This window comes from Heteronotia binoei, chromosome 6, assembly GCF_032191835.1.
Source record: "Heteronotia binoei isolate CCM8104 ecotype False Entrance Well chromosome 6, APGP_CSIRO_Hbin_v1, whole genome shotgun sequence".
In the NCBI taxonomy this organism is placed as follows: Eukaryota; Metazoa; Chordata; class Lepidosauria; order Squamata; family Gekkonidae; genus Heteronotia; species Heteronotia binoei.
In genome coordinates this window covers 63,584,604-63,612,548 of record NC_083228.1, presented here as the reverse complement: position 1 = coordinate 63,612,548, position 27,945 = coordinate 63,584,604, and the positions used below count along the sequence as shown (strand labels likewise).

At 41.5% G+C, this 27,945-nt stretch overlaps 1 pseudogene; it reads right to left on the bottom strand.

Annotated features, from left to right (window-relative positions):
- Positions 1-26,081, bottom strand: LOC132574307 (zinc finger protein ZPR1-like; annotated as a pseudogene).
- Between the last annotated feature and the right edge of the window lie 1,864 nt (positions 26,082-27,945).

Below are 27,945 nucleotides of genomic sequence, written 5' to 3'. Positions count from 1 at the left end.
TTAATTCATGTTGTTGAGGCTCAGCTCCACATTCTGCTCAAAACTACACTTGTAGTGCTCCACATACAGTTTCAGGTCTTCCTCAAGGTAACTGAGGGTAACTGTTTCTTGCAGGGACATCCATAACAAAATGTACGTGCACCTACCCATCCAAAATCTGCTGCAGCTTCCTGCTGAACACACTGAGTTTCTCTGCCCTGCCAGGGGTGCATCTTTCTCCCAGGGTGAAGGGATTTCTCTCAACCTTATGGAAGTCCCTAGTCATGTCTAAGGAATCTCTCACATGGAGAGATCTTGATTCTCAAGGGCTCTATGACCACTCCAGAGTTAACCTCATTCATGTGGTGGCCACGGGTCTCGCAGTTTGTGGCCATGATGACAACCTCTTTGAAGAGAATAATCTGCACCAGCTTCATGTTGGTCTTGGCAGGAGCACTGCATTCTGGGCAGTTGGTGTTAAACTGCAGTACCTCATTCTTTAGATCATCTGCAGGCTCCACTAACTTCTCAACAGTTTTGTGATTCTTTATGTCAGATTTATGTTCCTTAATCCTTTGGCATGGGTTTTGACCTGTTTGCTCTATGTAGTGAAGGGTATTGTTGGCATATACAGTGTTAGAAAATGAGCAAGTGATTGAGCCAGAGATGGTGTAGTTGATGTTATTAGTTCCAGTGATTGTTTTGTTTGGATTTATGTGGCAGCAAAGTTAACATCTGGGTTTAATTGCAGGCTCTGGTACTAGTGTTCTTATTCAAATTAGATGTTGTATTATTGTTATGGATGGGCACAAACTGGCTCATGGACTAAGGTTTGTGACAAATTTTGGCTGGTTTGTGCTTCATGATTTGAAGTTTGTGGAGATCAACCAGAACAAGCTTTCCACAAACTATCAAGTGGTTCGTAGCAGTCATCAATGAATACATTTCCAGACAGATTATCTCCACTCAGTCAGAATGTTTGCCAAACGTCCAAGCAATGGTGTATGTTTGTGTGGAATTCTCTCTCCTGTGTGTCCAGCGTGTGTAGCTCGTAAAAAGTCCATTCTCCCGAGTAAATGCACAAAGAATGATATGGAGTTTGCTGTCATGTGATTTTATTCATCTTACTTATCTTCTTAATATCTTAAATCACTTTTTAAAATGCAAATATTATTTTACACTTGTATCACATCCTTTCTCTAAGCCTCACAATCCCATGAATTAGGCTATTCTCAGACCTTGCCAGTTCTTAACCCCTTTCAACAAGGTTTTCAGTAGCCCATACTCCGATATTTAGTGCTTGCCTACAATTTTGAATGTGAACTGAAAAACACAAACATTTTACAAATGACATACTTCATCTTCCTATGCAATTATTAGTGGGATATTTGGTTAATATAGCAGATTTACCTAGTCACAGAAACATAATACTGAGTGCAGTAAATAAATCTCTCAAGAAGTATATTGCAAAAAAGGTAAACTTACATTTATTCAAGTAGATCAAGTTCACATTGAGATTGCAGTTAAAAGAAGAGAAAGAAGCTTAATCTAAAGAGTACTTTCCCTATTGCAAATGGCCAGCTAATCTGGCATCATGTGTTTGGGAATATTAAGGGCACTGTATCTACAGAAGAGACATTTGTCTCCATAGAAAGCCATGTACGGTGAGTGAGAGGACAGAGGACAAAGTGAGAGAAGGAGGGGTCAGAGGGCAGCCCCCAGGTTAAGAAAAAGAGAAGCATCCCATTCAAGGAGGTAACACTTACAGTATTTTTTGCACCATAAGACTCACTTTTCCCCCCCAAAAAAGTGGAGGGAAAAGTGTGTGCGTCTTAAGGAGCGAATACTGCAAAAAATTCACACAAATGCCTCTAAATTCACACAAACGGCTCTAAAAACTAGGTGCGTCTTATGCTCAGGTGCGTCTTATGGAGCGAAAAATACTCTTAAAGGGATGTAGAGCCCCCCCTCCCCCACAATGTCCAGGCATGCTGAGTCACTCACTCCTAACAATTATTTGGAAAGCTCTACTAGAGAAGAGTACAGGACGAAAGCTTGCTACCAGCTGTGAACTATTGTGTTCCAAAGATGCTGTCTCATGAATTGTTATTTGCTCTCTTTTCAGTGCCCAAACTGCTCAGCCATCACTGTGGACTGATAACACCAATTCTCAACCTTAGCTGAAGTGTGAATACATCTAGACTTTTATTTCTCTCACTATTCGGTAAGTCATAATTGAACAAAGATACAGAAAAAGTGCATTGCTTTAGGAGAAACAAAGGACTTCATTCTCTGGCGCTTCTTCCTATTGCTTTTCATCTACACTCATTATCCAAAGTAATATTTAAAAAAAAATAAAATCATTGGTCATTCAAAACACAGTCTAGCAATGGACAGTCTCTCCACCACCACAGAAACACATTTACAGGTAGTGGAAAACTTTTAAAAGTAATAATTAGTTTCCCTCATTCATACATCTGAAGAGTAAAGTAACAATCTGCAAATCAGGCTGGTATTAATTAGTTGGTACTTGACAGCATTTTAGAACATTCTTTAAACAAACACAACAGAAATTCCCAGTTGTACCATCTGTATCCAGGTTGTTAATGACTCTTTCAAGTCTGACCTATCAAGCAATCAATTACTTGAGGCTATGTAATTTGGGGGGAGGAAAAAAACTACCAGGTTGAGAAAATAACAGACTCTAAAAATAATTATTGTTTTTACCTGGACAATATGCTTAGATAGCGGATATATACAAGGTTTCAAAATCAGACTAGATGACATGGAAATGAGGACTCTGTAATCCAAAATTTGTTTCATTTCCAGAAAAGTAACCTGTCATCTTCAACCCACTACTGGCTTATTTACTATTATGTACATAAACTACCAGATTCTGATTATGTGCCTCAATATGCAACCTCAATATGCAAGGAAATATAGAAATGCATTTCCTGACCACTCAAGTCAATGCACACAAGGTAAAGACACTGAATTGAATGGGATTTTTGTTTGGTAAATTAACTTTCTCCTCTCAATTCCTCCATATTGTTGTATTGATATTCATTAATATCTGTATTAGATTAAGATATTTTCAATTTTGTTTAAAACAGTAAACCATAGTTGGTCCCTGGGGTTCTTTTTGTGATCCACTTAAGTACATAAAGAATGAAGCCTAATAAGGAAAATCTAATCTCTGCTTTTGTCTCATTTGATATTTGAATAGCCAGTTATGTAGCAAATATGAATGGTGTCACTTTCTACTGGCTAGCTAGTATTCCACATGTATACATTGAGGGTGAAAATTCTCAGTTTATTTCATAAAGAAATCATCTCTGTTTCAGGATGAAGGCAAGTTAGATATAGTTTATTATTTGCATTTATTTATTTACTTAATTTATTATGCATGTAAGCATCCTGGAATCAATGGGAGCATGTTCACATTTTACAGGTTTTTAAAATGAAGACTTCATATTCTTGTTTCTATGTTAAGAATATCTTGGACATTTGGCAGACTATGCAAAAGACACATGAGGTAACTGGAGGATGGGCAGCTAGGATTCTACTCAGTTGTGGTCCTTGATAAAATTCTGATTTCCTGTCAGTATACATTTCTGTGTAAGATTCAGAAATCACATTATAAATATGCATTGCCTATACCTTGAAAATGCTGGCTCCCTGAGATATGTCCTGCACATATTAACTGATGCTCATCTTCCTGTTTTACATTAGGGAGGACATAGTATACATTTGCAGGGCAAAGTTTGAACTGGCCTTGTGGAAAGCTACAGGCTAGAGGAGCCTATTACAATTAGATAAGAGGATGAAGTGAGTGGACACCCTTGAAGTAGCCTCTAGGTGAGGTTCAGTAGTCAATATTAAGAGTTTATTGGCTAAGACTGTTGCACTCCACAGGATTCCTCCCCTCCCTAAGAACGAAGGCTCAGAGCAGTGCATTTCTCATCACATTCTTCCTTAAGACAAATCAATACCCTCCAATATAATCCAGTTCTGTCTGATGGGCATAATCCATCAGGGCCTTGCCAAGGGACAACTCAATGTAGGGGAGTGAGACATAAATACTGTGTTAAATCTACAAGGCTATTCTCCTAGCAACTTGAAAAACATCCTGACTAGCAGGCCTATCGCTACAGTGGGGCCTCTCAAGGCTCAGCCCCCCAACTTACTACAAAGGCCCCCTGACTTCTAATCTGGTTGGCCTCCTGCTGCTCTCTGGGCCACCAAGAGGACTCCCAACTGCCTCTTCCCCAAGCATGGCATGTGACGTCCAGCTGGAGCAGTGGCATAGGCTAGCTCTATGACACTCAGCTTCCAGTGTGTGTCAATGGTTACTCACACACACCCTTGTCCTTTTGTTCCATGTGTCCTGCTGCCCCTACACAGTCAGCCAGAGCCTGGTGCACCCTTTCCTTGAGTCCCCTCTGCCAACAGCAGACATACTGCAGGGGTGGGGGGGAGGCCTTCATAGGCAGGGGCAAGAGGTGCAGAACTGGCACGTGGGACAGGTGAGGTGGTCCCAGGCAGCAGCAGCAACTCCCACAGTGTGCTTCAGGAGAACAAATAAGTGGTAGGGGCAGCTGAGCTTCACCAGCCCAGAGAGGGAGGGACAGAGGCTGGCCCAGCTGAAGCACCAGCAGCAATGCTTCCTCTCACAGAGGTAGGCTTCCCAATCCCCAGGTCCCAGGGCGGGGGATCCCCTGTTTTTACAGGCTTTCCCCCTGCCCCTACCCAGTTGGCCAGCGGGGGAAGCCCCGCCCCCACAGTTACCATGTAGTTTTAAAGCTCCTGCAGGGTTAGAAACCTGCAAACAGATCCGTTTTTAAAATGTGTGCCTTTAAGGTTGAGCAGGAAACAGGAAGGGCTTCATGGGAAAGGGTCAGTAACAGTTTCGTTGGCCCCTCCTTTTGTTTTGCTTTCGTTTTCAGAGCAAGTAAAGTTCTGCAGGAACCAGACCCAGTAAGTATTTGTGTGTGTGAGGGAGGGGCAGGGGATTCCCTGGTTTGGAGGTCCTCCCCCCGCTTTAGAAAGCGTGGGGGAGGGGAGGGAAATGTCTACTGGGCACTCTGTTATTCCCTATGGAGAATGATTCCCATAGGGAATAATGGAGAATTGATCCACGGGTATTGGGGGCTCTGGGGGGCTATTTTTTGAGTTAGAGGCACCAAATTTTTAGTATAGCATCTAGTGCCTCTCCCCAAAATACCCCCCAAGTTTCAAAATGATTGGGCCAGGAGGTCCAATTCTATGAGCCCCAAAAGATGGTGCCCCTATCCATTATTTCCTATGGAAGAAAGACATTTAAAAAGGTGTGCTGTCCCTTTAAATGTGATGGCCAGAACTCCCTTGGAGTTCAATTATGCTTGTCACACCCTTGTTCCTGGCTCCAACCCCAATGACTCCTGGCTCCACCCCCAAAGTCACCTGGCTCCGCTCCCAAAGTCCCCAGATATTTCTTGAATTGGACTTGGCAACCCTACACAGAGGGCAAAGCCATGCAGCCTCCTCCATCAGAGACATCTTAATAATCTACAACTTGCCTTTCCTCACTTTAATTATAATGTGGGGTGTGTGTGTTTATTTTATGTTATTTTATATTTTTGTGATGTCAGGCGCTTTTGCGCTTCCCCCCCACTTAAAATTTCCTGACAAAGACTTGCTAACCAGTATAGAATTTTTTAAAGCCAAGAGAATCCTTAAGACACCACATTCTTTAAAGAAGGGAAAGCAAGGACACAGTAATTCTGCTGTAAATGTCCAACAGCAGCTCTCATTGCCTCCTGCTTCGGCTGGCAGCTTCTCTTGTTTCATTGATGCTAAAATGCTTGTTCTTGGAATTCAATCTGAGTGTCATCTGTAGCTGTTTGTGTGTACCCGGTGAAAGATGTCTGCAATGACTTTGGGTCTGTAACAGTGATTTAAGGTTGTGCTAATCTCAAACAGCCAGGATAGTGTCAGGTATTTTAAAATGGAGCCGTAAACATTTAAGTAGGTTTGTGAAGAAGGGAGGAAAGGCTTGTTAGAATTAGAAGCATTTGTTTCCAAGGCCTCCACAATGTCTTTTCAACTAGAAACAAAGGCCTGTCTCATTTGTATGGCTAAGAGTATCATGCACTCAAAAGATGGAGCACACTTTTCAACTTCAGTACAAGTTTAAGGCTTTTGCTGTGAAACTTCCTGACAGAAACATACTTAACAAAAATGCTTGATATGTGTATGGACAGTTCACTCTGGACATAGGACACTAAAGCAGAACCTAAAGAATCTGAAGCATTTTGACAGGACTGCAATAAGCACCGCACCTACATTTGGAAGGCAAAATTGCAAATGTACATGGACGTGTAAAACTGAGGTTTGACTTAATACTTTTCAATTTGAGTTTCACCTAGAATTTTTTAAGTTCCTGCATGAATTTTTGTGCTTTATGATGAAGAATGTTGAGATTATTTTAAAATTATGATTTCTTTCTGGAACTTAATTGCATCTACTTCACCACTAAAGCTTCAGCTATGAAGCTCCATAGGGTTTAAAGACCCAGATATCAACAAGAAAGTAATTTTGTTTTCATCACTTTCACATTGTAGACTGAACAGTTGATCTTGGTTCTTCTTTTCTGTATATCTCTAATAGCCATTCAGACCAAATACAGAAAGAAAGTAATGAGATCTGGCCAAGGTTTTTTGATTTATTTGTTTCACAGCTCTAATAAAACATACAAAAGACTTAAGACCAGAACTAAAGCTCTGTAAAGCAATAAATATTTTTTCATTAGTATGGCCTGAGCTATTGAACATCCTCCTAACTTTTCAGACATTTGTATCCTTCACTTGTTTCTGAGGTCAATCCTGTGGTAATTCCTCATTTGCTCTTTACTTTACTTTAAAAATACTCTCATGGCACACAGAATAATATCCTTACTGAGTGAAACCCTGACTGCAGCAGAAAGCCTGCCATTTCCAAATGATTATCTTCCCTTTCACTATGATATAATAGAGTTCCATTAGCACTTTTCATATCCATGCTAATATATGCATATTTTCCTGAGTCTCTAGACAGCATAATTCTCAAAGCATAATTATTGTCTTAATAGAAAAGGTATGGGAAGTGGATGGAAGTTCTTCTCAGTAAGATTTCAGTCAAATCAGGTTCACAGGCATATGGATCTCTCATTGAATGGTATCTCAATATGCACCAGGAAGACTGGGTCTCATGGATCCATTTTGCTAACAGTGGAATTTTCCTCCAGAAGTCTTACCGCAGTCCTAGAGGCTCATTGGAAAAGTTTTCTGGAACCTCTTGCCTCTGCACTGAAGGAAAGCCAGCAGAATAAATCCATGGGATTCAACCCAATCCAGAACAAGTGTGTATGTGTGGAGGGGGTCAGGTATGGTCCACTAACTCAAATACACTTGTAAATTGCAATTTGCTTTGGACTACCATTGATTGGTTGTGACTGGGCAGCATGCTCTTCTTCTACTCATTGTTTAAAGTAAACAGCTTGGCCAGTTTCCTTTTAAGTTCTGCTCCAGTTTTAGGTAAATAAGATTTATAAATATAGCTGCATACAAATAATATGGTCAATACACCCTGCGAAGCAGCCTTTTTCTTTGGGGAACTGACCTCTGTAGTCTGGAGATCAGCTGTCATTTCAGGAAATCTCCAAGCCTCACCTCAGAGTTGGTAACCCAAAATACAGCTGGTTTCCTGCTCTGAAAGATGTAGCAACTATACTCTTGTTACTGAGGTTTGCCAGCCTTTGTTGACTATCTAAAAAAAATTATTGAGATTGAGAACATTTACATATTTAAGGCAATCCTTTGATAACATATATATATTTCAGAAAATCAAACTATAACCATAGACTGTGTGCCAGTGAGCAGGCATTGACTGCAATATAGAAGCCCTCTTGTGACCGCTCATGAAAAACAGCTCTTTCCAACCCCTGTGGAGTGGTACTGCACGTTTAAAAAGAGTGGATATCCTTTAAGATATGTATTTCAAATTTTGGGGCTAAACATGCAAGCAGCCTCAATATTTATGAAAGACACTATACTATTCACTCTATGAGTTCTATAATTCTTAAGTACAACCACGTTGGAATTCCAAATAGAAAGAACAACCATAAAGAAAATGAAAACAGGATTTTAAGAAAAATGAGTGACAGGCTATGTACTTCAGCAACAGAATGGATCATCAGTGTTTCATATCTATATATCTATTTCTCAAGTGTGGGCCAGTCTTTGGATATCTAAATCTGTGGATCTGACCCACTTTAAAAGAAAGATTTTTCTTCAAACTTGAGGGACCCACTGGGTTTGCAGAAAATCTTAAGCTTTGAAAATACATTGGTGAGGTTTAAACAAAAACATAGTATCCTCACACAGACAGTACTTACTGGATGATGTGGCTCCCAACAACCAGGATGAGGGAAGAAATGGGGGATGAGGGAGGATTGCCAGAAAAGGAGGTGGGGGAGAAAAGGGGAGAGAATGACATAGAGGTGGTGAGGATAGAAGTAGGGTAAAGGAAGATTGATAGATAAGGGGTGGGGGCAGAAAGAGAGAGGCAGAAACATCTAGCCAGTTTTCCTACCAGTGAGCATCATCCTGATTAGGATTTCTGTACCCAGAGTTTGGGCTTTCTACCAATTATTGCATGGACTCAATGACTTTAGGAAGGGTTTCTAGTTCTGAATAATCATGGTTCTACTATTTGTAGGATGGGATTCATTTTCTGGGGCTGCACCCATTATGCAGGGGCATTGCTTTGTAGCCACTAGCTTTCAGGCAGGAATGGGGGACATAAAGAGGCTGCAGCTCTTCTTACCCATGATAAAATAGCACACCTGCACAATGGAGACAGACAGAAGCAAAAACTAAGGTTCCTACTCCAGCAATGGACAGCCAGCCCACCTCTGCAGTAGAGGACAGAGGCAAAGGTTGTGCTTGCACATGCTTGCTGACTTCTCCCTGCCACAGTAATAGTCACCTCACCTCCCTTGCACAATAAGTGTGGGCAGAGGCTTAAGTCTCTCCTACCCCAGCTTTCTTCATCTCATATCCTTATGCTACTTGCTGAATGTGTTCATTCATTTATACAGTGCTTTTCCAAAACGCTTAAAGTGATGAGCAAAAAGGATAAAAGAATCACTTAAAATGTAAATAAACAGCAACACAAGGTTAATCCATACAAGATACACATTAAAACAATGTGGTAATAATGACCAATGAATAGAACCAAAACAAAATAAAAAACTAGCAACATGAGGGCTCTGGGAAGCCATACTTAGGAAAAAAAACACAGTTGCACCTGTTTACAATGACCTAAGGAAAATTCCATTACTTTGATGAACAAAAATTCACTAGCAACCATTTTGTAAGATCAGAGCCACAAATACCACCTTGTTCATCTTCTAATCTGATCAGGATTGTTTAAAAAAGAAAACAATTGCAGGTATTATCCTCAAGTAGATGTACCACATCACTGTCTTTGGCTGGTGAAGTATCAGTGTGTTCTTCTCATACTAACAACAACATCCACTCAATGGAAAATCTAAGTGGTTGCTCTTAGAAACGGAAATAAAAGTCCTGGCCCACTAGCTCTTTCTAAGACATTTCATTTTCAGAGACAGACATTTCAGCCCAACATTATGATTTACTAAATAGACAGTTAATGCTTACTAGAAGTATGTAATGCATGCTACAGACATTAGTAAACGTTGTTTATTGTCACATAATCACAGACTTCTTGTCTTTGTGAGTAACTGAGGGAGGGCATTAATGACAATAGAACTTCCAAGAAATGCTCAGGTACGACAGAAATGGAAAATGTGTGACAATAAAAGAATTAGTGCACACAAGAGTCACATCAAGAGTCATGAAAAAATTATGGAGCCTACAGTGTGAACAAAATCCACATTTTGTAATTGCTTGTGTAATTTTGATGTTGAACATTGTCTATTGATAGCAACTTTGTTAACACTATTACGTATGTTAACACTAATTCATATGTTTGTTTGTTTTTAAATGATGCAATTAACATTAGTGAGTTTTTCAGTTTCGATATGACTTACACAGGATCTTATAAAAACCTGCTATACTTTTGTTTTATGGTCAACTAACTCAAATTGTGTAGGTTCGTCTCCATGGAGCTTGTTGACAGATAGGGAAATGGAACAGTTGACCTTTCTAAAACTATAATTCTGCAAAATTTAGAAACAATACTAATTACCAAAAATCATTAAGAACTCTAAATATTAAGGGAAAGCCTTAACACAAAAGGAAACTAGTAAGAATGTTAATGTCAGGGGGTGAGACTTTGTGGCAGTGCTCCAAGATTTTGTTTCCTCTGTGTGACAGAGTAGTAGAGACATGAGATATTTTTGTAATATATGTATGTAAGTGCAGAATACTATAGTCTAATTCACTTCTATGAGCAATAGTATACCCACTAATTGTGAACAGTGTTCCCTCTAAGCAGAGTTAGTGTGAGCTAGCTCACAGATTTTCAGCCTCCAGCTCACACATTTTTATCTTAGCTCAGGAAGGATGACCCCAGAGCACAATAATTTATGCAGTAGCTCGCAACCTTAATGTCAGTAGCTCACAGCTTTAATGCCAGTAGCTCACAAGTAGAATTTTTGCCCACAAGACTCTGCAGAGGGTCTTTGAGGGAACATTGGTTGTGAACCAGATTTCTGTAATGAGAGTCTCTGTTTCCCAACTTCAGCTAATGCCAGTGAATACTTCTTGCTTCCAAATGTGAACTGCAGACCTCCTGTTTCTCACATACATCTATTGAATGCAGAGCTAACAATAAAGTAGACCTAAGTAGTTTTCTGAAAAGACCAGGTTAGTATTATTCTGCCAGACTTATTCCCTCACTCTGGGAGGTATCTGAAGGTTGAAATTCCAGCTGCTCAAAGAACATCCTTAGCTGTTAAAGCTTTTGTCTAAAAGATGCATTCATCAGCTACCCATGCATAATGATCAAGATAGGCTTCCCAATCCCCAGGTCCCAGCGGGGGATTCCCCGGTTTTACAGGCTTCCCTCCACCCCCAGTCAGCTGGCCGGCGGGAGAAGCTCCTCCCCCACAGCCACCATGTATCTCTAGATCTTGGGCAGGACCTGCAAACAGGTCCAGTTTTAAAATGTGTGAATGTGTGTGTGCCTTTAAATTGGAGCAGGAAGTATTTCATGGGGAAGGGTTAGCAACAGTAGACCTCATGAGAGTGCAGCCCCTCTGTTTGTTTTGCTTTCCTTTTGGACAAGTGAGTGTGTGTGTAAAAGAGCAGCCTAGCCCCTGTACTTTCCAGATCTCGTTGTGGAGGCACCAGAGACTCCTGCTTTGTTCTACTGCTTCAGACCAACACGGCTGCCCACTTGCACCAGAGACAATTAAGCATGTGTGTGAGTGAGAGAGAAAACGGGGGGGGGGGGGGGGGAGGAAACTCTATTATTCCCTATGGAGACTTATTCATAGGAAATAATGAATTGATCCACTGGTATCTGGGGCTCTGGGGGGGCTGTTTTTTGAGGTAGAGGCACCAGATTTACAGCATAGCATCCAGTACCTCTCCCCAAAATACCCCCCAAGTTTCAAAAAGATTGGAACAGGGGGTCCAATTCTATGAGCCCCAAAAGAAGGTGCCCCTATCCTTCATTATTTCCTATGGAGGGAAGAGATTTAAAAGATGTGTGGTCCCTTTAAATGTGATGGCCAGAACTCTTGAAGTTAAATTATGCTTGTCACACCCTTACTCCTGGCTCCATCCCCAATGTCCCCAGATATTTCTTGATTTGGACTTGGCAACCCTAGATCAAGATGATAAACAATCTGTTGTGATGGCAAGGCTGTTTATAGTTAGTCCAGGACTCACCATACCCTAAAACTTATGACAATATAGATTTCAGATACCTGCTGTGTGCAGTGGAGCTATAATTGCACATCTCAAGGCTTAATTTTGATCCATGGCTAACTACATTGTAAGAGTGAGTAATGCTGCATAGCTTTGCTTTTTATTAGATAAAATATCTACAGAGTGGTACCACATTGTAAAGTCTGCTTTCCAGGCTTCTTCCCATCAAGCAAATTAATCAGTTCTCTACTCTCCATCCCCCACTGGAGCCCAGAGGGGACTTGGCAACCCTACAAATTGCATTTCCCATCCATAGTGAGTGGGGTGTTTTCTTTTCTAAAACTGGGATGCCTTTGTTAATTGTTTTTTTGTGGGTTGACAAAAGCTTTGGAGTTTTTCCCCACAACACCTGTTGTGTCACTTGGGCCATGACACACACAGGTACTAATTATTGACTTTGGTTGAGGTAGCTGAAGACTAACATACTTCCCTTTGTTTAAGGTTGCTAAGATATAAAGCCACAATTCGCACAACAGGCTACTAGATGACAAAGCTTTGCTATTGTCTTTCAAAGTCAAAAGGTATGGAAGCTTCCATAGTTTTCGAAAACAGCAAAACCACCTTGTAACCCAGGAGGCAGATGCCAAAATTCATCACGAGGTTTGCCGAGAAGTAGTGCAACTGTTCAGAAGGGATGGCACTTCAGTCTCTCTCTAGGTTTTACTAAGATACAGTGCTAAACTACTTACAGAAGGGCCTGTTCTTTTGCATATCTACATAGGGGTAGATAGGTGGAAATAAATTTTCTTTCCTTTTCACGTTTCTCTTTGATGCCTGAACATTAGCCTCACACAATTTATTTAATCCATGGTCAGAGTACTATGTGGCAGATTTTCATTCCCCCTTCCCTCCTTATCTCTAGAATTCCAGGTGCTTAATTTTTTCCTCTGGGAAGTTTCTGGAAGGATCAATTATGAACTCTTCAAAGTGAGGCAGCTCTGCCAAGTCATGTGATTCTATTGGGAATCCATGATTGCAGACATTTGCCTAAAGCTCTCCATGAGAAAAATTGTGAGATATCTGTTTTTATTCTTTAAATAAGCAAATAAATAAATAAATGTTTATGCCTTTTACATTTCCTGGTTTAAATGCAAAAGCATACTTCTCACATACCCTTCTAAGAAAATGCTCTGGTTACACAAGGAATATCATGTGAGCAATGGAGGGGTGGAATCCTGAGAATTTCAATTTACTCTTATTTCCATGGTTTGCAAAGCATGATGTTTGTTGGGTGGGGATTCAGAAAGAAGAGTTCTGAGTCAAAGCAGAGATTAAATCTAGCAAACGAGGAAGAAGAAAAATGTAAAAGAACAAACATCAAAAAAGAAAAGGGAAACTTTAGAAATCACTAGCTCACTAAATAGTTCTCAGGAAACTCTCCTAGTATAAAAATTCATATAAAAGGGCTCATCAAACCCTATGGAAAATCATTTCTGAAAACCATGTTTGCAAACATCACTATGTTTTCACATAGGTATCGCTTGTATTGGATATTTGCTAATACTAAAAAGACAGACTTCTTTCTTATCTGCTAGAACACAGCCCTATTAATCAAAAGTCCCAGTGAATTCAACAGAGTTGAACCCCAGCAAATATCACTAGGATTGTTATTAATTATACAAAGGGGTTTTTTTGTTAGTAGAACACACAAGAACGCGGTTCCAGCTGGTTTGGTGTCAGGGTGTGTGGCCTAGTTTGCAAATGAGTTCCTGCTGGGCTTTTTCTACCCAAAAAGTCCTGTGTGAAATAATGGTGATGCCAGGAGTGTGGCCTAATATGCAAATGAGTTCCTGCTGGGCCTTTTCTTTAAAAAAAGCCCCATGTAAAACAATGGTGATGTGAGGGGGTGGCTTAATATGCAAATGAGTTTCTGCTGGTTTTTTTCTACAAAAAAGCCTTTATTATACATAAGATTACAGGCATAGTAATAGAAGGTTCACCATGACTGATTTTTTTTCCTACCTAATAGGGAATCGTGGTATCAAAAATTGTGGGATTATTTCATAATATATAAAAGAACAGCTAAGCAAGAAGGGGATTATACAAGTAACCAGTAACAGGAATTAGATTTATGGTACTCAATACTCACTTATTTGACTGAAAGAGATATCCTGCCAGAAAATGAAAGCTACAGAGATTTTTTTGTATTTATAAATGTTTGAAATATTCACATTGAGAGGAGATGGAAATATGTCTTATTATGAAAATTTCCAGTTTCCAGAGATAACTATATGAGACATTTTTCCTGGGAAGGAACTGACCTGTAAGAAAGATAAAAAAATTAGCTGTGAATGTAGTGTTATAGGATAGGTTATAGTTTTAAATGTGTTGTTTGTTGTGTTTTTTTACTATTCACATTATCTGTCAATAGTGGGGGATTTACAATGTCATAAATAAATAAAAACGTGACTGATTTTGAGAAGAGTCTTTTGAGTTAATTATTAATCTAGAAATTATTTTAAACATGGGGTTGAATCCCAGACCAAAATTTTGCACCTACAAGTTCAAATAACACAAGATGCTGGAAGGTACATGAAAGTATTTTCATTGGGAAGGCCAGAATGAGGCCACAGCTTTGGGATGCGATATTACTCTTTCCTGCCATGCTGTTTACCTGAACTCAAGCACCCTTTCAAAGCTGCAATTTACCATGTTGGAGGAATCAGACAAGGAAACAGTATATTTGCCTGCATGGTTGCCCCGAAAGAGCAAACTGCATGGGGAAGGGTGGGGGGACTGTGCTCAGGAAATAAACTCAGAGGGAAAGGATTATCTCCTTTCTTGAGCCTTGGACCTGATCTGAATCACACACACGCACGCGCACGCACGCACTTCTACAGCTGCTATTTAACAAACCTCACTGCAGATGCAGTCACAAAACTTCCAGTTACTTGCCTGATTTGACCTTCACATGGCCACATGGGAAAAGTCTGACCAACTTAGCTCTTAGCTGCTTCATGTGCTGAATTTGCTGCTGATGTGCACAGACTTCACTTTTTGGCACATCACATCCAGTTCCCCAACAGCAATGGGGTATAGTCTATCCAATTATAAACCCCTTTGTTGAGCATATTGTTAGAAGAACAGACTAGTGATGGCTCTTGTTCAGTTCTCAAAGACTACAAACACCATACAGCAAGCTAGATATCAGTCATATCAGTCTCCTTCCTGTCTGGTTCTGCTTTCACTCACCCTCTCTAATCAGTAGAATGTAACTCAGGGAACATCCTTCTTGTTTGTTCGCCTCTTCTTCCTTTCTTCTTTCTGCATGCATTAGGAGGAACAGCATGGTGTCTCTTCTCTTGAACTGAACTAAGCAGATGGCCTACTACAATCCAAATAGGGTTGCCAAGTCCAATTCAAGAAATATCTGGGGACTTTGGGGTGGAGCCAGGAGACTTTGGGGGTGGAGTCAGGAGACATTGGGGATGGAGCCAGGAGCAAGGGTGTGACAAGCATAATTGAATTCCAAGGGAGTTCTGGCCATCACATTTAAAGGGACAGCACACCTTTTTAAATGCTTTCCTTCTGTAGGAAATAATGAAGGATAGGGGCACCTTCTTTTGGGGCTCATAGAATTGGACCCCCTGGTCCAATCGTTTTGAAACTTGGAGGGTAGTTTGGGGAGAGGCACTAGATGCTATACTGAAAATATGGTGCATCTACCTCAAATAACAGCCCCTCCAGAGCCCCCAATACCCATGGATCAATTCCCCATTATTCCCTATGGGAATCGTTCTCCAGAGGGAATAATTGCCTAGTAGACATTTCCCTTCCCCGCTGCCGTTTTCTGATGACCCTAAAGCGGGGGGGAGGGGCTCCAAACCTGGGGATTGGCAACCCTCTCTCTCTCTCACACACACACACACACATTTACTGGGTCTGGTTCTGAAACGACATCTGGTTCTGAAACGACATCTGAAAAGAACAAGGGCTACGCTGCTCCCTCCCTCTCTCTCTCTCTCTCTTTCTTACGCGCGCGCGCACTTAGTTACTCTGAAAAGAAAGCAAAACAAACCAAGGGACTGTGCTGCTGACCCTTCCCATGAAGTACTTCCTGCTCAACTTTAAAGCCACACAAACAAACACACATTTTGAAATAGACCTGTTTGCAGGTTTCTAAACCTGCCCAAGATCTAGAGCTGCATGGTGGCTGTAACCAAGCCTGCTCATTGGCCAGATATGAGAAGCCAATCAGGTGCCCCCAATAAACTGGCTATTGGCTAACGCATAAGTCCAGTCCTTATGGTCATTGCAGAGCCTCTCCTTTTTCTGAGGTCATGTACCAGGTGATCACTGTCATCCATCCCTGTACCTCCCATCCCCTAAAGGCTCAAGGTAGTCCTTATAACCTGTGGTCCAGCTCCCCACAGGTATGCATCTAGCAGTATCCCTACCCTGCTGTTTAGATACATCCCCGATTCTTGGCCAGTTGAGGATCCCTTCCTCCTAGTCCTCATTTGTCGCCATTGGAGCCTTCCTTGAAGACTACAATCGGTAATTATCACCCTGTTTCTCCATCCTTGTGTTATCTCTGCAATTCTTTCTATTTTTATTAGGACTGTATGTGTCTTCTATGTATTCATTACCTTGTATGTGTGTTCTATAATTTTCTGGAATAAATTTTAATTGTTTTGCTTAATTAGTGTCCTTGGCAAATTTAAGCAATAATTTCTGGATGTGTTTCCTATATACATAGATTCTAGATCCTTTTTAAGCCAGGTGCCCACCTGTCAATTCCCCAACCTCATTTTGAGGGCATTTTGGCTTACAAGAATGCACTTTTCAAAGCCAGAAAATATGCCAGAAAATGGGAGTTATGAGCAGCGCAACCATAAGCATTTTTATGACTGTTCTTTGATATCTAAAATATAGAATCATAGAGTTGGAAGGAATCTCTAGGGTCATCTAGGCCAACCCCCTGCACAATGCAGGAAACTCACAAACACCTCCCCCCTAAATTCACAGGATCTTCATTGCTGTCAGATGGCCATCTAGCCTCTGTTTAAAAATCTCCAAGGAAGGAAAGCCCACCACCTCCCGAGGAAGCCTGTTCCACTGAGGAATCGCTTTAACTGTCAGGAAGTTCTTCCTGATATTGAGTTGGAAACTCTTTTGATTTAATTTCAACCCATTGGTTCTGGTCCTACCTTCTGGACCACAGAAAACAATTCCACACCATCCTCTATATGACAGCCCTTCAAGTACTTAAAGATGGTGATCATATCCCCTCTCAGCCGTCTCCTCTCCAGGCTAAACATCCCCAACTCCTTCAACCTTCCCTCATAGGACTTGGTCTCCAAACCCCTCACCATCTTCGTCGCCCTCCTCTGGACTCGTTCTAGCTTATCAATAACCTTCTTAAAACGTGGTGCTCAAAACTAAACACAATACTCCAGGTGAGGTCTTACCAGAGCAGAGTAAAGTGATACCATCACTTCACGTGATCTGGACACTATACTTCTGTTGATACAGCCAAAACTTGCGTTTGCCTTTTTAGCCACCACATCACACTGTTGACTCATGTTCAGCATATGATCCACTAAGATCCCTAGATCCTTTTCTCACATACTACTGCTAAGACAAGTCTCCCCATCCTATAACCATGCATTGGATTTTTCCTACCTAAATGCAAAACTTTACATTTATCCCTGTTAAAATTCATTTTATTGATTTTAGCCCAGTTTTCCAGCCTGTGAAGGTCATCCTGTATCCTGTTTCTGTCTTCTTCTGAGCTTGCAACCCCTCCCAATTTAGTATCATCTGCAAATTTAATAAGCATTCCCTCTATTCCTTCATCCAAATCATTGCTAAAGATGTTGAACAAAACAGGTCCCAGGACAGATCCTTGAGGCACTCCACTTGTCACTCCTCTCCAAGAGGATGAGGAACCATCCACAAGCACTCTTTGGGTGCGATCTGTCAACCAGTTACAGATCCACCTAACAGTAACAGGATCCAAACCACATTTTACCAACTTGTCAACAAGGACAGTATGGGGAACATTATCAAAAGCCTTACTGAAATCAAGATAAATGATGTCTACAGCATTCCCCTGATCCAGCAAGGTAGTCACTTTCTAAAAAAAAAAAAGAAGAGATCAGGTTAGTCTGACATGACTTGTTCTTGAGAAAACCATGCTGGCTCTTAGTAATCACATCCATTCTTTCTAAATGTTCCAGGACTGACTGTTTGATGATTTGTTCTAAAACCTTCCCAGATATAGATGTCAAGCTGACGGGTCAGTAGTTACCCGGATCCTCTTTTTTCCCCTTCTTGAAGATGGGGACAACATTTGCCCGCCTCCAATCTTCTGGCACCTCTCTAGTTCTCCAAGAATTCTCAAAAATAATAGCCAGAGGCTCAGAAATTACATCCACAAACTCTTTTAGAACCCTTGGATGCAATTCATCTGGCCCTGAGAACTTAGTTTCATTTAAAGAAACTAGGTGTTTATATACTACCCCTATGCTGATCCTAGGTTGGAACTTCATACCCTCCTTACATGTTCTGTTTTTTCTATGTTGAGCACTGTTTCCCTCAGAAGAGAAAAGTAGGAATCGAACAGTTCCGTCCTCTCTTCATTACCCATTACAATGTCACTTCCTTGCCCTTGCAATGGGCCCTCCGTGTCCTTGCTCTTTTTCTTACTCTGAACATAAGAAAATTACTCTTTTTTGTTGTTTTTAGCATCTTTGGACAGCCTAAACTCATACTGAGCTTTAGCTTTCCTAACTTTTTCTCTACAAGCACTGGTGATTTGTTTAAATTCATCCTTAGTTATAAGGCCCTCCTTCCAATTCCTAAAGGAGTCCTTTTTATTTCTCAAGTCTTTAGAGAGCTGTTTATGGAGCCACTTTGGCTTCTTTAGGCTTTTTCCATTTTTTCTTCGCACAGGAATTGTCTGCAATTGTGCTTTCAGTATTTCGCTTTTAAGAAACTCCCACCCCTCCTAAACCCCCTTCCTCCTAAGTATTTCTGACCATGGGATTTTACCCAGCATAGTTCTAAGTATATCAAAGTTGCCTTTCTGAAGTCCCACCTATAAGTCTGACTACATATAGCTTTTCCCTTCCCTAAGACTGTAAATTCCAAAATCACATGGTCACTACTGTCCAGGGTGCCCACTACTTCCACTCTTCAATCAATTCTTCCTTGTTGGTGAGAATCAAATCCAAGATAGCAGATCCCCTTGTTTCCTTCTTCACTTTCTGGAAAAGGAAGTTGTCAGCAAGACAAGTCAGAAATCTATTTGACTTGTCATTTTTAGCAGAGTTGGACTCCAACAGATGTTCAGGTAATTGAAATCTCCCATGATCACAGTATCCCTTCTCTTGGAGAACTTTGCAATCTGCTGTAGAAGTAGCTCATCCAAGTCCTCTGCCTGACTTGGTGGTCTATAGCAGACCCCCACAATAATATCACTGTTATTTCTTAGTCCTTTTATTTTCACCCAGAGACTCTCAACTGAGCTGCCATGCTTAGATTCATATATTTCCTCACAAGTATATACCTCCTTCGCATATACTGCTACGCCTCCGCCCTTTCTCATTTGTATGTCCCTTTTAAATAAGTTGTACCCCTTAATCCTAATATTCCAGTTGTGAGTGTCATCCCACCAAGTTTCAGTAAGGCCTATTACATCATAGTCTCCTTCCTTTATTAGGACTTCCAATTCCTCCTGTTTGTTTCCCATACTCTGTGTATTAGCATAGAGACATCGGAATCCACGTTTTATGCATCCCGAGGGTTGAGTTGCTGTACAAGCCTGCAAGTTAACATTACCTAGCATATGCGCCACTCTTTGTAAATCTTTAATGTTCTTATCCCCAGTTTCTGGCATCATACAAGGCTTTGAATTATTGTCTTGCTCCCCCATACAATTTAGTTTAAAGTTCTCCTTATTAGGTTAGGAAGGCTGTTGCCAAATATCTTTTTCCCTACCACTGTAAGGTGCAAACCATCTCCCAATAGAAGACCACCATATTGAAAGCGTAAGCCATGGTCCAGAAATCTGAATCTTTCCTGATAACACCATCGACATAGCCAGTCATTTATTTGAAGTATTCTTCTTTCTCGTCCTAAGCCACGGCCTTCAACAGGAAGCACTAATGAGAACACAACCTGTGCATCCAGCTCCTTCACCTTCTGACCCGGAGCCACATAGTCTTTCTAATATGTTCAGGGCTATGACAGGCAGTATCATTCGTTCCCATGTGAATCAACAAGAAAGGACAGTAATCCGTGGGCTTTATAAGTCTTCCAATCCTTTCTGTCACATGCTGGATGCGTGCACCTGGCAGACAGCAGACCTCTTGGGATGATAAGTCCAGTCGTCACACTTTGGGCTCCACCCCTCTAAGCAAGGAGTCTCCAATCACCACCACCTTCCTCTTCCTACATTGGGGAACAGAAGCTCCAGGCTTCTTATCCACAGGATCCTGAGGGGTGGGGGCTGGGGAAATAGCCCTTGTTCCAGTGGTTCAGAATCAGTTACTGTGGAGAGATCCTGGAACCTATGGCTAAGCAGCAGGGGGTTCAAAACATCTTCTGATTTTCTTTCTCCTTCAGGTTACATTTTTCAGAAACCCTCCTCCTGTGTTGGATTCTCTTCTAATTTCTGAGATACCATTTCCTCTCCATCCACTTGTCCTTTCAAGAGCGCCTCATGCGTTTTGTCAAGAAAATCCTTACCTTCCTTTATACATTGCAGTGTGGACAATCGTGCCTCCAGTCCCTGTATCTTCTCCTCCAGCAGGGCCACTAACTTACACTTGCTGCAAGTGTAATTCATGGTACTCTCAGGTAGAAATACAAACATCCCACAGTCTTTACACGTCACTGCCTCCGCTCCCTCACCAGCCATACTACTGTAATCCATTTCAAAATTTTCTTCATCTTCACTTCTCTTTAAATCCCACTACCAACTGCCACTTGAAACTACTTGTGGGTAACTACCCACCTTTCTTCAGAACCCCCAGGCCAAGAGCACTTCTGGCAAGGATGAGCCTTGCAAATTAAAGGCTCAAGCCCCCACCCACCTCTGACTCAACAGCCAGAGCAACAGCAGAGGGTGGGGCCAGCAATTACCCCCAGGCAAACAAGCTCTCCTCACTCAGCAACAGCTACACAAAAGCAATCAGAAACCCCTTTCCAGCAGGCACCAAGCTCTCACACAGTTACCTCCCAGAGCAACCCAAGGTAATGCTCCCCAGCAGTTTTAGCAAAGCAAATCAAGTCTCACTCACCTTACCAGCAGCTCTGTTCTAGATCCAAACACCTTCTACTGCAGCTGAGCCACTTCTGCCTCTGGCAAGGATGAGCCTTGCCAATATGTTTTGTTTGACAGTGTAATACTCAGGAACTCACTGTGTATGTCAGTAACTAATAAAGACACAACAAAGGGGTGTTTTGTCTGGCCCGTGGGCCTGGTCCGGCTCCCAAAGGGCTTCTATGCAGCCCACTATGGTCTACTTCCTTCTTCCTCTCCCCTGCTTCTGTTGTCACCATTTTTGTTTTTGTCTGTGGGATTGAGGCAGCTGAGCAAAGCAGTCTCACCTTGCTCTTTCCCTCTTCCCTCTCTTTCTTCTCCAAGGGAGGGGGAGGGAGGAGGAGTCTCTGCCAGTAGAGGAGCTTGGCTCTGTAGCTCTGCTGTGTGATTGAGAGAGCCTGGCAAAGCTAGAGCTCTCTCAATCAAAGCTAGGGTTGTGTCAGGCTCTCTCAATCACACATCAGAGCTACAGAGCCAAGCTCCTTCATTGGCTGAGATTCCTCCTCCCACCCCCTATCTTGAGAAAGAAAGAGAGCTGCTTTGCTCTGTGCTTCAATTCCACAGGAGAAATACAAAAAGCACCTTTGAGACAAACAGAGTTTTATTCAAGGTAAGTAAGAGCTTTTTGCCTTGCTTCTGTGTGTGTGTGTGTTGTTAAGCTGGTTTTGCCATGACTTTCCTGGGTGCAACTGGATTCCCTCCTCCTTTTCACTGTATTCATGCCCTCATTATCCAATCTTTGTCGATAGGAAAGTAATGTGAACTGTTTAGATGAGGAAGAACAAGAAGCCAGTGAAGTGGAGACTTGGGATTTTGAATTTAGGCTTCTACGATAGTGGGGCTGATACTGACCACTATACATGACCGTCTCTCTGTTCTTACACTGCCTCATAGAAGTTGCAGTTATTTCTCTGGAGAAGACTATACCTTTGTAGAAAAACACCTAGCCCTCAGTCTGTGTCTTGATGCCAGTACACAAATCAATTTATGTTCAAAAGCTCACAATGCTTAGCTATTTCATGTTTTCCCCTAGGTCCTAGGGCATAGAGCATTGACCATAAAATTTCTGTAATGAATGGCAATAAATCAGGTTTGCAACTTACAAATACACACCTGAAGAACACCTGAACAGCATAGTTGCTACTGCACCAGCCCTGTCTCCAGATTTTGATGCAATAATTCAGAGCAAGTGGTGACAGTTATCAGAGACTGTTAAATAAACAAAATATTGCAAGAGTTCTAAACTTTTAAGCATTTTTTTTAAAAAAATGTGTTTCTCTGTGCCCTTTATAAAGTTTACATCTCCGCTACCTGGCATTACATTTTATGACACACAAGGCCCAGCCCGACAAGGTCTCATTTATGTCAGCTCCAGCCCTCATAACAAATGAGCTTGATGCCCCGGACTTAACATAATTAAGGGGCAGACTGGACCTTTGCTGAAAGTTTAAAAATTAATTTTAAAAGCCAGTTTCTTAGATGTTTGTGTTTTCTTTATTTATTGTCTGTCCTTAAGTTGAAATGTTCTGGAAATTTTGAGGAAAACTTGGCAAAGGAGCAGTTAGCAGCACCTTTCCAGTTATATGTCAAGTAGTTGATGTTTTTATCTCATTGCTTCCTACTAAATCTCTGCTGAAATAATTTGATGTAGCGTGGTTACAGTCTCCTGTGGTTTTGCCTGAACTATCACTTGGAATTTGTGATTTAAAAAATTAATGTTAGAAGAGTGCCTAAATGCTTCCCTTTAGGTTCTACTTTTATATTTGTTAAGAAAACATACATTACAAAGACACCATACATCTACATTGGGCTCTCATCCAGGTGCTTACCATACAAAGGAGAAGGGAAAGTTTAACACCACCTTGGCATATTTTGCATTTCTAGACAGAAAAGGGAATCTGCAGATTTAACAACTGATTTTTTTTCTATATAATTTCCACTTCCCATGTATGGCTTGGTTGTTTTTATGACTTTTTATATACAGTGTTTTTAAACTGTAAGCTGCCTCAAGCAGGACTCTGAAGAGGCACCATTAAAAAATCTAAATAAATAAATATAGGCCTCTTTGCTCTTTCATAGGAAAGAGAGAATTGCAATGGCCTACAATCTTATGAGCTGTTCCATCACCAAAATGGCCACGTGTATGGACTGCTGTGCAGATACAGCTTGTTATGAACACTGTCCTTGTATGTTCACAAGGAAAGTTCTACATGTGCTGAGAGAGGGCACAGAAGCCCAAGGCTGGCTACTATCCTGAACAGCATGCAACTCCTGTACTATCAGGCCTTGCAGGGACCCTGCCATCATCATTTAAAAATAAATTGCAGTATTTCTTCTTCTTCTTTTTAGAATTCACTTTTTAGATATACTTCACAGGTTTAAAAAGAATGGTGAGAAAGCTTGCTGCCTTGGTGATAGGGTTGCCAAATCCAATTCAAGAAATATCTGGAGACTTTGGGGGTGGAGCCAGGAGATTTTGGGGGTGGAGCCAGGAGACATTAGGGGTGGAGCCAGGAGCAAGTGTGTGACAAGCATAAATGAACTCCAAGGGAGTTCTGGCCATCACATTTAAAGGGACGGCACACCTTTTCAATTCCTTCCTTCCACAGGAAATAATGAAGGATAGGGGCACCTTCTTTTGGGGCTCCAATCTTTTTGAAACTTGGGGGGTATTTTGGGGAGAGGCACTAGATGCTATACCAAAAATTTGGTACCTCTACCCCAAAAAACAGCCCCCCCAGAACCCCAGATACCTGTGGATCAATTCTCCATGATTTTCTATGGGAATAAATCTCCATAGGGAATAATAGAGTTCCCAGCAGACATTTCCCTCCCCTCCCCCCACTTTCTGACGACCCTGAAGCGGGGGGAGGGTCTCCAAACCAGGGGATTCCCTGCCCCCACCTGGGGATTGGCAACCCTACTTGGTGAGGATACAAACAGCTGTGGTTCCAGCACTTTAAGGGTGGAAATGTTCAAATTCTATTTTCAAAACCATAAATATGCTGCCCAGATAGCATTAAATTGGTAACATTCAAAGGTAGTATTTTCAGACCTTGAAAATAAAAATCAGTCTTCTGTAAATTAGAGGTGCCTCTTTTAAGCTTGATATGTCTGTTCAGAAACCGAAAACATCTTCTGTATAAATCTTACTTATAAATCTACCACAGTGTTAGATTTATAAGTAAACTTTCAGGGGTTCAGATGGCACTTGGGATTTACCTTCAGATATGAGTTTTACCCACAGTCTGGTTATCCATTATGGAGTGAAAACAAGCACTGTGTGCAGCATTTGTCACTTCCTTTAACTTCCTGGCATCAAGCCCTGAAAATATGTATAAGCTTTAGTCTTACCTTGTTTTCTTTTTGTCTCAGAGAAACTATTTGTGATTTATAAAAGTGCTTACAGATCAATGAATAGAACTGCCATTTCATCTCTATCCTCTTATGAAAATCAAGGATGCATCTTTGGAAATACAATCGAGAAATCTGTGAAGAAATCACGAAGATGCCTCCCAGCCCACTGGAAAGAGACTTCTATATCAAATGGTACACAACTGTCAAGTGACATTCAATTATGTGAGGATTTTCTACTTCTTCAGCAAAATGGATCGGATCACTTCTGCTTCTTAAAAATTATCTGAGCCACAGTTAATGGAAAATGCTGGATTGAAATAATGAAAGTTATTAATAGAGTATTCCCTCTGTTCAGAAATTCAGATGTGGATATCTCATAACACTCACCTTCAAGCACGAAGATGAATGCTATAATCCCAAATTCTTCTGTAGCTCATGCTGTACATTCAGGCAAGAGAAGAGCTATCTTCCTTCTCTCATGCCTCTTCCAACCTCTCTTCCTCCAACTGCTCCTGCTCAGTCAGGATAATGGTGCCTGTTATTTGCTTAGGTAGGTTAGCAACTAGGTGGCTAGCCAAAGTTCAGGTGGGAAAAAACAATCTCCCTTCCTCCTCCTTTCTCCCTAGGGTTGCCAAATCAAATTCAAGAAATATCTGGGAACTTTGGGGGTGGAGCCAGGAGACTTTGGAGGTGGAGTCAGGAGCAAGGTTTTGATAAGCATGACTGAACTTCAAAGTGAGTTCTGGCCATCACATTTAAAGGGACCGCACACCTTTTAAATGCCTTCGCTCCATTGGAAATAATGAAGGCTAGGAGCACCTTCTTATGGGGCTCCTAGAATTGGACTCCCTGGTCCAATCTTTTTGAAACTTGGAGGGTCTTTTGAAGAGAGGCATCTCATGCTATGCTGCAAGTTTGGTGCTTCTACCTCAAAAAACAATTTCCCCAGAGCCCCAGATACCCATGGATCAATTCTTTATTATACCCTATGGGAATCGGTGTCTATAGGGAATAATGGAGTCCCCCCCCCCCGCTTTCTGATGACCCATGGTGGGGGAGGGCCTCCAAAACAGGGGATCCCCTGTCCCCACCTGGCATCCCTATTCCTCCCCCAAGCTTTACTAACCTAAAGTATTTCCTTGGGAATGTAGTTTTCAGGACAGCTGACATCAGGGCTTTTTTTGTAGAAAAAGCCCAGCAGGAACTAATTGCATATTAGGCCACACCCCTTTATGTCACTGGAAGTGGCGTCACTTGTTTGGTCGGTTATTTTCCACATATTGACACAGAACAGTACAGTGCCATCATCAGCATTTCATGGATGTGTGTTCTCACACAGCCCAATGAGAGACCTTGTTTTGCCCCCTCTCCCCATACACAGTCGGAGAGAGAGAGCCACATGCAGTCCAGTGGGCAGTGGCAGGCCCAGCTTCTCCCAGGAGGGAGCACTTGGGGGCACTCCACATCTCACTTTCTTCACAAGCCTGTTGGAGACTGGAGTCAGCAGAGAGGATGGAGCACATGGTCTGGGAGCGCATGGGTACCTAGTGCCTTCCCTCTGCCGGAGACTTTTTTTTCAGCTGGAGCTCTGGCCAAGCCAGCTGGAACTGCATTCCTGTTCAAAAAAACCATGGCTAACATTAAGGTGTTGTCAGCCCATTAACTACAATGCCCAAACAGGAACCATGGAAGGATGCTGGATGTTCTCTGTCCACTTATCAGCTAGCTGATTGGCTGGCTGGCTGGCTGCTGATACACCTGCTATGGGGGCTCACAGAGAAGACCTGGGGAAGGGAAGACTTTTTTCCCCTTTCCAATTCAAACTCTTTTCTAATGGTCTATATGTGATGTGATCACATCACTGAATTTCAGCATATGCAATCAACAAGATATCACATCATTTCCTATTGACACTAGATGTGATAATGTCACTGTGCATAAATGCCAAGCTGTGCAATGGACAAAAACAACTGACAGTTTTCAAGAGCAATGCTGAAAAGAGGAAGGCATGGGCAGTGGTAAAGAAGCACACATGAAATTGAAAACTTTAATTGAAAAGCAAGCTCAAATAATCATCTTTACCTTTTTGTATTTTTAATATTCATGAATCATGATGGTGAAAACAAATCATTCTGCAACTGTCCAGATCAACTCCTAATATCTGGCAAATCCAGTACTTATATGTGTGTGATATATGTATCACGATCATTGCTTTCTGGTGGTCTTGACATTAATGACAACCTTTTGTAGAGAGCAAACAGATTTCTTCAATAGCCTGAGATATACAACTAAAGTAAACAAGATATTCTGCGATGTTGCTAAGATTTTTAACTTGATATACTGAAAGGGGGCCCTTTTTGCTCTGGGAAATGCATGATCTTCCTTTCTGTTTGTAGAACTAATGATATCTTACTCCTCAGAGGATGGGAGACTTACGTTAAACTCTATTTCAAAACATTGCCTAATCTTGGGGCATTATCTAGGACAGGGTTTGGTTCATGTTCAGGTCTCCTCAATGCTTTAAAGAAAGAATATCTTGCTTGCTGACGTAGAATAAAATATGCTGTTAATGAGCTATCTGAGTGTCAGAGCAAGCTCTGCTCTTTGTACTGCAAATCCCAGCTGTACATATAAAATCTAGAATGTATTTCTTAATCTAGCATGCCAAGAATTTATATCATAGTTGGAGTATAGTAGTGCAAACCATATGGCCTATGTAGTGATCCCCCCACCACCCTTAGAACTCTTGAAAGAATATTCATTTTAAAAGTATGTTTGTAGCCCTTATTGTTTTGGAAAATAAACTTTCAATTTCAGAAGATTCAGATCCATGAAAACCAAGGGTGAAGAAGTGTAGGTTTTTATATGCATTCTTCTAATGTGAACTATGTGAAATTTGGAAGGCTATAGTATATTTTGAATATTGTTGGATGACTGGCTAATCCTTTTAGAAGAAGAAGATAGAAGATATTGGATTTATGTCCTGCCCTCCACTCCAAAGAATCTCAGAGCAGTTCACAATCTCCTTTACCTTCCTCCTCCTCAACAGACACCCTGTGAGGTGGGTGGGGCTGGAGAAGGCTCTCACAGCAGCTGCCCTTTCTAGGACAACCTCTGCCAGAGCTATGGCTGACCCAAGGCCATGCTAACAGGTGCAAGTGGAGGAGTGGGGAATCAAACCCGGTTCTCCCAGATAAGAGTCCACACACTTAACCACTACACCAAACTGGCTCTCCTTTAGAAAGATATTATTGGAGACTGGTCCTGTGTGACTTACACACCGTGATTCCATTGTTTCTTATTACCTACTTGGTTGAACAATTAAAGCAAACAAATAGGGAATGGCATGCAGACAGGTGTAGGGGTGGTGCTTGGGTAGGGAACAAAAGCAGTGGACCCCAT